Source organism: Chenopodium album, chromosome 3 (assembly GCF_948465745.1).
Source record: "Chenopodium album chromosome 3, dcCheAlbu1.1, whole genome shotgun sequence".
Taxonomy (NCBI): Eukaryota; Viridiplantae; Streptophyta; class Magnoliopsida; order Caryophyllales; family Amaranthaceae; genus Chenopodium; species Chenopodium album.
The window spans coordinates 72,990,046-73,004,432 of record NC_137836.1 but is presented as its reverse complement, the minus strand read 5'-3'; the positions used below and the strand labels follow the sequence as shown (position 1 = coordinate 73,004,432).

At 30.5% G+C, this 14,387-nt stretch overlaps 1 long non-coding RNA gene and 1 pseudogene across 1 annotated transcript; both read right to left on the bottom strand.

Annotated features, from left to right (window-relative positions):
- Positions 1-6,185: 6,185 nt before the first annotated feature.
- LOC145624164 (uncharacterized) lies at positions 6,186-9,939 on the bottom strand. Its single transcript, XR_014110388.1, has 4 exons — positions 9,489-9,939; positions 9,328-9,387; positions 7,559-7,679; positions 6,186-7,053 (listed from the first exon to the last, which is right to left on the bottom strand). It is a non-coding gene; the product is annotated as an uncharacterized LOC145624164 (long non-coding RNA).
- Positions 9,940-11,147: 1,208 nt separating this feature from the next.
- LOC145624163 (small ribosomal subunit protein mS80 (rPPR6) pseudogene) lies at positions 11,148-13,428 on the bottom strand (annotated as a pseudogene).
- Between the last annotated feature and the right edge of the window lie 959 nt (positions 13,429-14,387).

Here is a 14,387-nt window from a genome sequence, read left to right as displayed (position 1 = left end):
ATAGTTATTTGCATACATGCAATAAATGTGTTGGATCTTGTGTAACTGTGCAATGTTCGAAATTTTAATAGAGTTTTTTTTTTTTTATGACGCATAGTAAAGTTAAATTTGGATTTAATGAGGAAGGGGCATAAATTATCAACTTCAGAAAAAAGGAAATGTTTGCTATAATTAAAGTACTTATTAAGACAAATCAACTAAACAACTAAGGCATCACACAAAAATGGAGATATATGAATGTAATCGAAATAAACATAACTTTAATACAAGAAAAATTAAATTAGGTTACAACTATTTTTTTTTTATCTTAAAAAAAGTTACTTTTTTTTAATGTACGTAAGAGGAAAATATGTAAAGGAACGAACGTACTTAGAGGTATAATCAAAAGTTAACTTGATTAAAATAAAAGGTTAAAGTTACTATATCTTATACTCTGTAGTCCGTACGAAATAGAAAAAGTTTCACTTTTACAAAGAACTATGTTAGACCCCGTGTCATGTATGGTAATTTTTAATAATTAATTTTAAGTTTTTTTCTTTTTTTTTTTTTTGTATAAGTAAATTTACATATGTAAATATTATCAATAATAACAATATACTAAAAGACACACCAGTAATGACACGTGTCATCCCCTGGTGTGTCCTTAGTTTTTTTTTTTTTTTTTGAAATTATATTAAAGAAACAAATTCTATACAAAATAATTCCCTAATGTTATGCAATATAATTACTAAAAATAAAAAGATTTGACATATTTTTAACACAACTTTTTATATAGTTATAAAAATTAAAATATATATATATATATATATATATATATATATATATATATATATATATATATATATATATATATATATATATATATATATATAAAACCTTTCTTAACATAATTTTGATTATTTTCTACATCATTTTATACCTAACATATCTTTTGTAATTCAGTACTTTGATCAAAATTTGTCAACTATATTCTTATATTTTTTTTATATATATAAAAAACAATTATAATGATGGTTTAATAATGATTATTGAAAATTAACGTGCATGACACAGGAACTAACCTAGTAATAGATTATAAAATATTTTATTTTCCAAACAAATATTTTAAAATATGCATTTGACTATATATTGTTTGTGGAATGATACATCAAATATTTTATTAATATAAATTAGTAATTTTGGTTTATACTTAAATTTATAGTTGGCAATAAATATAAGGACGCATCTAATCTTTTATTTATGTATAAAATTTGTTTTTTATATGGAATTTTTTATAAAAAATAAAGAATAATTAAAAATATAAGAGACACATCAGAAAATGACACATGTCGATGGGATGTCTTTTAGTATATAATACTAACGTAGTACCCGGGCGATGCACAACTTACAAATCTTAATGCTTCGTACTTATATTCATTTAACATAATTTTAAAGTAATAATGAATTTACTTACATAGGTGTCTTAATCATACATTTTTCACCTGGTTAGTGTGTCTTTTTTTTTTTTTTTTTTTTTTTGTGGAAGTGTTTTTTAGTATATAGTATTGATTGATTTGATAAGGTTTTAAACATATTATGAAATATTAATTTCGAATTTAAATATGTTATTTAATTTGCTTCCATATCAATAAATGTAATCATGATTTTGTCCTTTTTTTTTTTTTTTGTTTTTTGGGAAGGAATGATTTTGTCCATTTTTATGTGTACACTAATTGGAAAGTTAATAATTTTTTTTTTTTTCCAAAATTGACAATTGCTACTAGAGGGTATCATAAATTTATTAGGTAGACATTATGAACTTATTCATTGGCTTATAACATAGTGATAAATGTAACCAATTTTATTATTAAAAAAAATCCTTAAAAATCACCTCTTAACATACAATAATATTACTAATTGGAGTAGTTTTTTTTTTTTTTTTATGTTATCTTGTATCATTAAAAGAAATGATTTTTCTTCAAAAAAAAATGATATTTATTCCAACAATATATATATATATATATATATATATATATATATATATATATATATATATATATATATATATATATATATATATATATATACACACACACACTAAACTAACAACCATTAATGTCCATCATTGTCTACGTGTCACTTTTTTATTTAATTTTTTCCCTCCAAAATGCAAGGATAATGTCATATTTTTTTTCCTTTTTAAGCTACCCTATTTAACATATCTTTGAAAATATATTTCATTTAATTTTTAAAATTTAAATTTTGGGTTTTCTACACATATTATGCTATTTAGTTATTTACGAATTGTTAACAATAGTTAATAATATAATTTAATTGAAATTTCTTAATAAAATATGAAATTATGCACTTTTGGGAATTGTATATTCATATTTAATTTGAAATTAGTTAGGAAAAATGAGGAAGTTATTTTCTTTTTGTATGTGTTAAAATTCTACAATTCAATTCTTATTTTAAAACCGTACATCGCACGGAGTTAATCTAGATAAAACTAAAACAATCACCATATAAGACACTTGGCACAATTATATGAAAATTTTTCCCTCCGAAATGCTTTTTTTTAGTCTGGATTCCTATGCCTTTTTTTTTTTGTTAAAACAATGAATTTGTATTTAAAAAAAATAATTACTATAACATTAAAAAAAAAAGTTACATTCAAGATTTTTAAAGGTGTACATTATATAAATTTAAAATATATTTTATAAAAAGTTACATAAATCATCGCTAAATCTTACCTTTATTTTATTTTATATTTATTTATATTTTTTTAACAAGAATCTTACCTTTATTAATCTGCCAAAACTAGTCAAGTATTAAAAAAAAAAAAAAATGTTTTCCAGGCTTATATTGAGATTCCATTTACAACCTTTATTTTTTTCGTAATTGCATTTACATATAAAATATATATATATATATATATATATATATATATATATATATATATATATATATATATATATATATATATATATATATATATATATATATATATATATATATATATATATATATATATATATATTGGATTATGGGTCATTAAGCCCTAAAAAATAGCATCACATTTTAATTTGGAATTTTGAATCAGATTCAAATAACTAAATTTTAATTCGGATTAAATTTGATGTTCAAATTGAATTGAATTAAAAATAATAATAATAATAATAATAATAATAATAATAATAATAAAAAAAATAAATAAATAAATAAAAAAAAAAAAAAAAAAAAAAAAAAAAAAACTAAAACTAAAACATACTTCTATATTTTATTTTGGATTAGATTGGATTTGCCCTTACGCCCAGATCCAAATGTAGTGATACAACTATACAAGTATGTTCAAACAAAAGCTAGGTAGTATGAAAAATCCCTTTTAATTGCCACATTCAATATGGAGCTGAGGTATAAAAAACACATCCCTTCTCAACCCAATTTTCGTTGGATAGTTTAATAACCATATTCATATGTACCATAACTTAGTCCACACGGATTCATTTTCAAATTACCAATGGATCAATGTGGGTGACATTACACGTGATTATATATCGAACAATAACGTGGAAATTAAAATAGGCTAGGTAATGCATGTGTGAAAGCTTTACCTAATTAGGATTCGAACTCATGGCATGCATCCCTATTAATTAATAAGACAAGCTAATAATGTGAATTCAATATCTCAAAAAATAGACTGTTATTTTACCATATCTATGTAGGAGATCTCATGTGATTTTTTTTTTTTTTTTTTTTTTTCAGACGAGGTGCCATTCACTCTTTACAGATTCATTGCCAGTATTCGCGGGAAAAAAAATCTAATGTGATTCTCCTCAATTAATAACCTTTAATTATATGTATAATGATTCAAATTATTACAATGTTTATTTCCATAAGCTAATCCATTTGTCTTATTTGCAAATAGGTGAATTAAGTTTTCCTAAAAATTGCTCATTTTATCAAACTAGCAAAGCCAAAACCCCTTCTCCACAAATTCAAATTACAACCTTCCATGGATTTTAGATACCAAAAATGGTATGGACTTCAAGGCGAAGAAGATAGATTGAGCTCACTTCCGACTTTAATTCGCATCATTATTCTCTCACTCCTTCATATTAAATCCGCTATCATGACCGGTATATTATCAAAGAGATGGTTTCACCTTTGGACTTTCATCACCGCTTCTCGCTTCGACAAATCAACTAGTAAGGCGTTTAATTCATCTTCAATCATTAACCATGTTTTAATTTACCTCAACTTTTATCGCCTGAAATCCAAATCTTTGTACTCCTTCTCGATGACCACCCGTACCAAGCCCCCGAGTTTGGTTATTCTTACTCCTTATATAATCGCTACACTAGTCAAGAGACTATTGTGGTCCGATTTTTTTTGGAGATATTACTAATGAAGATGAAATTTCAACCACATTATCACCGTGTCTCTTCCAATGCAAGTCATTGGTATATCTCATTTTGGGCATACAACTTAATATAATTACTTTGCCAGATGAAATTAGTGTTCCTAATCTAAAAATTATTAACATAAGTCATCTTAACGATAATCACGAAAATTTGTTGGCCATTCTGTTTAATTCTTGCCCTTGTCTTAAAGAGTTAAGATTGTATGAATTTTGATGAAGATTTTGATAGTATGGGATGGGGATAGAGACATTCATGTGGTTGTTTCATCATCAAATTTAAAGTCATTGTGTATTCATACACACAATTTGAGGGGAAGAGTTGAGACCATACATGTAGATATTGATGCCCCTAATTTGAAGGTGTTTGAAGCTTCAGTTTTAAGTCACTCGGAGTTTAGGTTTATCCGGGAACCAAGAGAGTTACAAAGTGCAAGCTTAACGTATTCTTTAGAGGCCAAGATTGAATGAGTAGAGGCACATAGTTATTTTGGGCATTTCGCAGTGTTAAGGCTCTTTTGTCGTGTTTTTACTTTGGTAATTGCTTTGAATGGCTTGAATGGTGATATTCAATTGCCAATATTTCATAATTTAAGACATCTTGAATTTAAGAAAACATCTCATACTTGTTGGAAAACGTAGATACGTTTTCATAATCATGCTCCCAATGTTGAGAAACTAACTATTAGGATGAGCTCAATTGATGAGATATTGGAAGTTATGTGTTCATTAAGTTTAATATCTTTCCTGTAGATACTCCACCTCCGTGCTCGTTGCAACATGTCAAAGAGATAACTATCTGCCTTAAGGGGCTAAAATAAGACCATGCGGCGATGTATTTGTTATTGTATATATTGAATGATGCAAATCCCTTAAAATTGCTAGTTGTTGAGGTTTTTGCTAGTGATGCTGATTGTCAGAGTGTTGTATATATTGTGGATGCTTCTACAGACTTCTTTGTCACGTCGTATTCAAGGTGTTTTGCAACGTGTTGAAAAGGAGAAATTATCTTATAAGGATTTTCATAACAGTGAATTAGAAGAACGCTCCATTGAATTAGAGGAATAAATGTGTACCTTTGTTATGATGTAAGTGAGCTACATAGTAAGAATCATCATAAAAAAAAATGTAAAAAAAAAAAATAGATAAATAGATATAAATACATTTTTTTTTTTTTTACCTCTTGTTCGCTTTTTTATATAATGAAGATCATGTCTAAGAACACCAAATGTTTTTTTTTTTTTTTTTCCTTGAAACAACTCTACACCTTATTTTTACACCTAAAGTTATTTTTACCGGTTATCAATTATATTTATTGTTTAAAATTACTGACTTTTACATTTAAAACTTTTTTTTTTATTTTTTATTTTTTATTGTTTCTATGTTATATTCGTATTTAAACTTTAAAAATACTAATTTTTACATTAAATATAAACCTTATTTTTTGTTAATAAATTCATGCATTTAAAAAGGTTATAAGTGACATTTAAATATTTAGAGCAACTATATGCCTAGGGTGGAAATTAGGTACAATGATGGAAGTAGCTAGAATGAGTAGAGGATTATCAAATCAAAGTGCATTTCCACCGCCGTGATAGATGGAGCCAAACTCTACAAAGCTGGCTTTGAGCTCACGTGTTCAACTTGTAAAAGCTACTAACCAACTGTCAATTGAGTGTTTCTATTTGCACCCAAAAAAAAAAAAAAAATTCGTACTACGTTTTATTTTGTTGAGTAAACGAAATTAGCCACTTTATATTACGAATAATACCAGTAATCCATCAAATAGAGTTTTTTAAATTAGGTTAAACAAATACAATATAATACTAGTAATTAATATCCAAAAAAATTCAAAAAATTTTGGTTTATAAAAAACAATCAATATACTACTATACATACAAATTTTGACCACCTCTTTAGCAATTCAAGTTGGATCATAAGAATTGCTTGATATGAGATCATTGAAATTGAGTCAAGCTTTGATCGAGTCGAGCTTGGGAATTATTTTATAACATTATGACCCATAATATTATGGAAGAGTGCGGGAGAGGGAGAATTTGAATGGGTATTGCTGATGCAACCGTCCGAGGGGAGAGAAAGGGTGTACGGGAGGGGGTAGGTGAGGATATAAGAAAAATTACAATACGGCAATACTCACTCTAACTATTTATTGGCAAAGATTGGTACCATTATCTAACTAGAAACCCTCGAAATAACTGTCATTCGTAATATTTACGGCTGCATCATGTACTTCTCATTTAGCAATTAGCAGGATCCCCCAGCCTCCCGCGAAAAAAAGATGGTTAGTGCACTCCACTTATAATTCCTCGCTCAATCAAGCACAGCCATCTTTTTAGCAGTACTCAACAAGCTCTATGGCTTTCTTCACCAATTGATAACTCGTTGTCTTCTGCTGGACAATATCAGCAGCGACAAAACTGCAAGGCTCAGCATTTCAATTTGATGAACATGTAGACCGGGTTGCAAATAAAAACACAATTATATCAGTATCATAACAGTACAATATCATATACCTGGTATTCTTGCATCCTCTACAACTACATCGTCTTATATTTTGACGGTCATCTAGGTACTCCATCGCCACTTTTTAGCACCCAAGCCCCTCCCTTTGATACACATAATTCAGTTGTGACCTACCACAATAAGAAGAAAAAAAAATTAACAGAGATGAATTTAAGCCAGTGTCATAACCAACTTCCTACTCAGAATTTCAGATACAAAGTATAAAAGCACAAGGCATACAGAGTAAGCAAGGCTTTGCCACATTATGGATTTTATTTAATTTAATTTATATATATATAAAAAAAAGTTCAAATATTATTAGAAATCTTCCACCGTCAGCAACGCTCATATCAATTTTGTATATGAGTAGAGGTACTAATGTATGTTGAAAGTTGGCAATGCTGAGTTCTTAATCTTAAATTCACATTCTATAGTTTAGATTGATTTTTTTTTTTCCCTATGCCAATTTTCCTAATATTTATGCTAACTCCGTTCATTTAATCTTCCCTACTACATTAATGCATATCTCTTCATAAAACCAGACTGTAAAATCATACTTGTATAAGAAATCACTATTGTCACAAATTGGTTAAGCAGGATCTGAAATATTATTTGTACAAAAAGAATAGCACTGACCTTCTGAAATTCAATATTACTGGGCTCCTTTCGAAGTCTGATTTTAGCAGCTTCCATAAATTCACCTTTCTTAAGCTTTGCATTAGGCCCGCTTCCAAGAAAAAGGTCAACAACTAATTTTCTGCAGGGAAAATGAGAGGATTTTGAATCCCTACTAATTGATAGCTCAAAATATAAATGAAATGCCGTCTTTTATAACAGCCAAATGTATGTTACTTACAAATCTGTTAAAAGGGTAGATTTTGTGAGGACTAAACTGAAGGGAGAAGCTAAACAAGTAAAAAAGAATGCCTTTTGATCTTTATTGGCAATGCAAAGAAATTCTTGAGAGTTGACACTGCATATCAGGCTGAAAGGCCAATTCATATATTTTAAAGATCCCCTTCTTGAAAGGTAAAAGCTCACAGGTGGCCACAACGCCCACAAGTCCACATCACCCTAATGGAGGTGGAAGGATACCAAACAAATGGTGAGAATAAGGAGGGGGGGGGGGATCCCCTGTTTTTCCGTTCCCAACTTCATGTCTTTCCCATCCTCGTCTCTCGATCAATCAACCATCAATATTACAGGCATATGCTAACTTAGATGGATGATGCACTCACTAAATTCAGCATAAAAATTTGACAAATATTTTTCCAATGTTATTAAGAGATAGGCCTTTCCAGAAGCCTTTTTCCAAAGGACCATGCACATGGAATACCCCCGATAATTAATGTGATCTAGTGACCATGAAGCTTCATGCCATGACAATTGACAACTTCTCATACTATAGTTCCTAGCTTCAAATAAAATATTATATAATGCAAAAAATGAGAAAAAGAAAACAAATTTATTAGGAATCAACAACCTATCTGAAGAGTGAAGTATGCAACATACAAATTTACTGCTGGCTGGCTGAATGCTGACTGCTGACTGCTGACTGCTGCAGCAAATTCGTTCATACAAGCTTATATCTTTGAAGATCCCTCCCCTAAAGTATCCTCTTCACTACACCTCCAAATTAATCTACGTGATATAGTAAGTCAACACCATTCTAATGCTTGGAACTTGGAAGAGTGATGATTCTTTTAAATATAAACTACTAATCATTTACTTTGGACTGGAGTACACACTTTGATCAGGTCATCAGTAGTCCTGAAATGCATATGGTTATAGAGAATGGATGACTAAAGAGGGAGAAGAAGAATAATGCAAATTAAGCTCCTTATAACTGAACAAATGTCAGAGCTATGGTACTTAGAAGCAATAAGCCAATAGAAGATTGAGTGCCTTGAATTAGAAAACGCAACACCAGGAAAGTGGACAATATCTGAAATTAGGATCGTCAAAATGTTGCAGAACAAAATTGACAACTTTTTTTCCAGGTTCTGCTTTATCAAAATACATGCCATAACAGCTTTGAATTAACATCCAATAATTCAGCTTGCCAGTAAGCAATTTACTACCAAGCCAATTGAACATAGCTCTTAGTCACCCAGTGCCACCTCCAAACACATACTACGTATATGGAAGACAACAGAAACTACATAATAGCTTCAGCTAAAACAGGACAAAATAAACCTTTTAAAATGATAAGGGTGTCTCTTTTAAATCAGCATAAGTCTTTTGATGCTTTGTCCAAATTTTAAACTATTGTGTTTTGCGCAATTGCAAATTTGCAACAGAGCATGCCCAAAAAATTTTAAAATGTTTGATCAAGTACAACAGTCACCTGACGGCCAGCGGGGTAGGGAAAGCTAGAACTTAAAAAGATTATAACTATAGTATACCTCAAAATGCCCCTTTTGACATTCGTTTAGGAAAACCGTCCAAGAAGAGCCAAATTACTCCTGAAAGAAGAAATTGATAATAATATTAGGAACTATTATATAAAATGCATGGATAAGAATTGCATAAAGAAGGCAAGAGGTAATTAATCATAAAATCTAACCTATAAAAACTCTTGTCGAATGTATGGACAACTTCACCGTCAAAGTCCCATATCCCCTCCTTTTCAAGTTCTTCCTGAAAGTAAACATAATTCACTCATTGGAGAGCCCCAAGAATGCTGCAATATTCTAAAGAAGGCATCTTGGTGGTATATTAGAAGATATCTATGCAAATAATTAAAAATATAACATTTAAAGTACATACACAATGTTGATGAAATTTGATCTCGTATATCCAGCCCTACAAAAAAGACAACACATGATAAGATGTGCTCCCTCCGTGTTTGATAAGTGTTACACTTACTAAATGTGGCCGTATTTTAATAAGTGTTACACTTCTTTTTTTGGCAAAAAGCTATATTTAAATGTAATCTCTCTCCTCTCATGATCCCCACCCAAACCCAACACTACTTTTTTTTTTTTTTTTTTTTTATTATTATTATTATTATTTCATTCCTCTCACATTCATTACTTTTCAATAAACTATTAACCCACTATCTTTCTTTTACAATTTTTTAATACTTCAACTACCCCACTTGCCTCTTATTTTATTTAAGTTAATTAAATGGCCTAAAACTATGTGCTAGTCAAAGTGTAACATTTATTAAAACACGGAGGGAGTATAAAAAAAAGATTCGATCATCAAATTTGAGAAACAATTTGTAAATGATAAAAATAATCAAAACACTCAACACCAATATTTTAATCAAAAAACTACTTAAATCAAGAAAATCAAACTATTTCATCACAAAGTCTAAACCAGCTTTGTTGCTACATTAAGTTTGATTAACATATCTGATTTCTTTCCAGTTTGTTGACACTCTAATCAACATTTAGGTCATACTTGTTTATCACACTTTTTTTTTTTTTTTTTTTGACACATACTTGTTTATTACACTATTAACCTTTTGTCATCTCAATTACCATTATTCTAAATACATAATATGTTCTGATTGCTCGTTGTCATAGCAGCTATAATTTGTCATTGATCTGACCAGTTCTTTCCTTCAAAAGAAATCAATGTATATTCTCATACATGGCCATGATACTCGGAAACCATTATACACTAATAAGTAATAACATCAAATACTTAAACATGCCTTGACTCCTGTAGAAGCAATTAACATGGAAATGTCAAGGTCATGAATCCTCATTATCATTAAGATAGTTCAGTCAATGAGATTTTTCACTCCGGTTCGAAATAGTATTATTTAAGGCCAATGGTTACTGTCTTAATGGAAATAAGTAAGCTACAATTCCCAAAAAATTGATACTTAAAATACTGCTCCAAATTGTAAAGTCAATTAGACATTAAACGATCTTAATCAAATAAATAAATAAAACCCTAACTTAAGAACGCATAGAAATAAAATCCTTCTTTTTTTTTTTTACAAAATTGAATCAAAGCCATCTGAAACAATTGAATTGAATTAGAACAACTCCAATTTTAAAACGAATTGAATTGAGTTGAGAAAACCCCTAAAACTTACAGAAAACCTGCTTGACCAAATAATAAAAGGCTTGGTTTTTAAAAGCAAAAGAAACAGGATGATTAAAGAATTTATATTACATACCTCTACTACTACTGTCCAACTCTCAAACAAAGGCTGGTGAAAACCCCTCAAAAATATATCCACCAATGCACCCTTAGCCAAAAGAGAAATAGTTTAAAGCCACAACCCTAGCTTCCATTGATAAGGAAATCATACATAAGAGTTAGTGACATGATTATTTTGCTCACTGGAAAAAAAAGAGCAAAGTTTCTGTTGATGTTTCCATACCAACAGTTTCGCACATATATATATAAGCACTAACTTCCTAACAGATCCAGCTACCACAAACGAAATGGCATAGCCAGCCAAATGAAAGAAGATGTACTATTTGATCAACAGTTCTGGAATCAATGCCATCCAGATTAATGCCTAAGAGCTCCAAAATTTGATAACCAAATGAAAATGAAAAGAATAAAACAAAAAGAAATACTACCACAAGAAAAAGAATAAAAACGGCTTGAGCCACTTCATGTTACAACATTGATCATGGTCCACTAACAATCTATGGTTTGGCATGATCATCTTCAGATCCAACTGCCTCTTGCTCCAACTGTTTAACTGCACTTACAAGACCTCTCGTAATACCAGGTAGATACAAACCTTTCTCTTTCATTTCTTCCAGAAGCTTCTCTGCTGATTTCCAATCTAAAGCCTTCAAACAAAGTGATTGGATAAGCTTATTGTACTCATCTACATTAGGCTCGACCCCGGAGTCCTTCATCTCACTCAGCAGTTTCACAGCCCTGTCAAATTCTCCAAGGTTGCAATATCCTCGAATTAGTGAATGGAAAGTAGCAGGGCAGAGCTTGGAGTGTTTCCTTTTCGCCATTGATAAGACTTTGCGAGCTTCTTCCATCATACCACCCTTTGCGTAACCACTAATTATGACACTATAAGTATAGACATCAGGTTTCAGTCCCCTAGTCTCCATAAGTTTCAGTAACCTCTTGGCATCTTCCATATCTCCAGCTTTGGAAAGAGAGTTAATGATAATATTAAAGATTGCATTCCCAGGAGGCGGACCTTTTTCCATCATCTCAGCAAACAACTTCTTAGCACCCTCAATGTCATTTTTCCTACACAAACCGCGGATGACCCATGAAAACGGATTAATAGCATGTTTACGAACTTCATCAGAAAAATCAACCAGCGCCTCCTGTGCTAAGTCCACAGTTTCATCCACCTTTGATAGACAACTTATCAAAAAATTAACTGCCTTCTGAGGAGGATACTTATTATCCCTCTTGGCAGCAAGATAGACAACATGGGCCTCCTTGGACTTGTATCCTTTGCATAAGAATGATATGATCTCACCAACCTTCTCACTCTCTGGAAGCATTCCAGCATCAAGCATTTTCTGAACAACTAATGTAGCCCAGTCATAAAATGACCTCTTGCAAAGTGCCTCAATTGTAAGATAATAACTGTCTACATTCAGGACGCAGCCAAATTCCTCAAACTTCCCAAATGCCTCATATGCAGCCTTTCCCTTACCCAATCTCGAAAATGCCGATATCAATTGATTAAGCATTTCAGCATTAACAACACCACTCTCTTTCTCACCCATTTCCTTGACCAAATCCCACAAAGCATAAACATCTTTCCTCTTGGGTTCATAATCATTGCAAATAGCACGGACAAGTTCACTTAACAACAAAGTATTACCTTTAAATTCATTTCGACTCGAAACCCATTTGTAAAACCTAATCAAATGATCCCCAGGAATAAGCGGTGAAACGAGCAGTCTCACCACAAACTCCTCATTCAACATCAAATCCATACTATCAAGGCTAGACTCTAATGACCCATCTACATCATTTAGAAGCAAAGACAATACATTTTTCAATTGTTCAAAATCAACCCCAGTAATTTCCTCACTATCCCCTTCTAACTCCTGATCAGTTAACCCAATACTACTCATCTGGGCATCATTAATTTCATCAAAATTAGGGTTCAAACCAAGTTCTTGAGAAGAACTAACATCATGGGTATCATAAAAAACCCCACCATTTTCCAATTCAACTTCCTCAGAATAAGTGGAATCATGATTCTCAGTTTCAATTTCACTTATTGAAGAAGAATGAGAAAAAAACCTGTGATTCTGATATGAAAACTTGCTGGGATTCTCGATAACTGTAAAATGTGATGAAATCAAGGGTTTATGGATTACCTGAGATGGTGGGGTTTGGGTAGAAGAAATCAATTTTCGCACAAAACTTCTGGTGAAGGAAGATCTTGATGCTATGGATCTCCACATCTCTTCTCTCTACTCTCTTTTCTCTCTCCTCTTTCTCTCGATTTCTGCTATGCAACGAGGTTCAACCGTCGGAGTAGGGTTTTTGGAGGTAGTCCTGTGTTAGCTGTGTAATTGAATTGCCGTTTACTTTGGTTAGTGTAAGGGCATTAAGGCCTCTAATCCAAATTTTATTTTACGCGTAAATATAATTGTCGGGTTAATTGTACGTTTTTACCTCTAAATATTTTATCTCTAATTCAATGTGACGAAGTGTTAAATGAGTTGTTTTAAAAAGATGGTTCGGTTTCTATTCAACCTTGAGGTATTTGATTCTAATTTGCTTTATATATATATAAGTTTTCTTCGAATATACGAATATTAGCTCACCATGAATCATGAAATAGTCTATAAAATTGGGGCATGTTCATGTGAGCCTATAATTAGATATAATCAAGTGAGTTTTGATTATGATCACATTTGATTATAACAGTTGTGTACAAACACAAAGTCACTAAAACCAAAAGATTCATGTTCAAACCGTTTAAAATTTTAAATTGAAGCTAGGTTGTAGAGAATCTTAATAAAGAATTTATACCCAATCAAGTTTGATAAACAAATGGTAGGCAAGATAGACCCATTTTTGGATCAAATTATTGCAAGGTGTAATGGGCTTCTACACATTCAGACATGGATCCCAAGCTTTGAGCTAGCACAAGTCATCAACGGGTAGACAGTTGAAAGAGCGGAACATCGAAACTTCTTAAAGAAACTTAGAGAGTTATTTTCGACTTTCTTATATTTGTTGTTGTTTTCATAGAAACACTAGGAATTAATTCTCTTTTTGGACCGTTGTAATATATATATAGAAACTTAGAGAGTTATTTTCGACTTTCTTATATTTGTTGTTGTTTTCATAGAAACACTAGAAATTAATTCTCTTTTTGGACCGTTGTAATATATATATATATATATATATATATATATATATATATATATATATATATATATATATATATATATATATATATATATATAGGGGAGGAAATTCTAATGTCTACATATGAACTCATTAGACATTGGAATAAGTTTCATGGGTAAAATGACTATTTAAC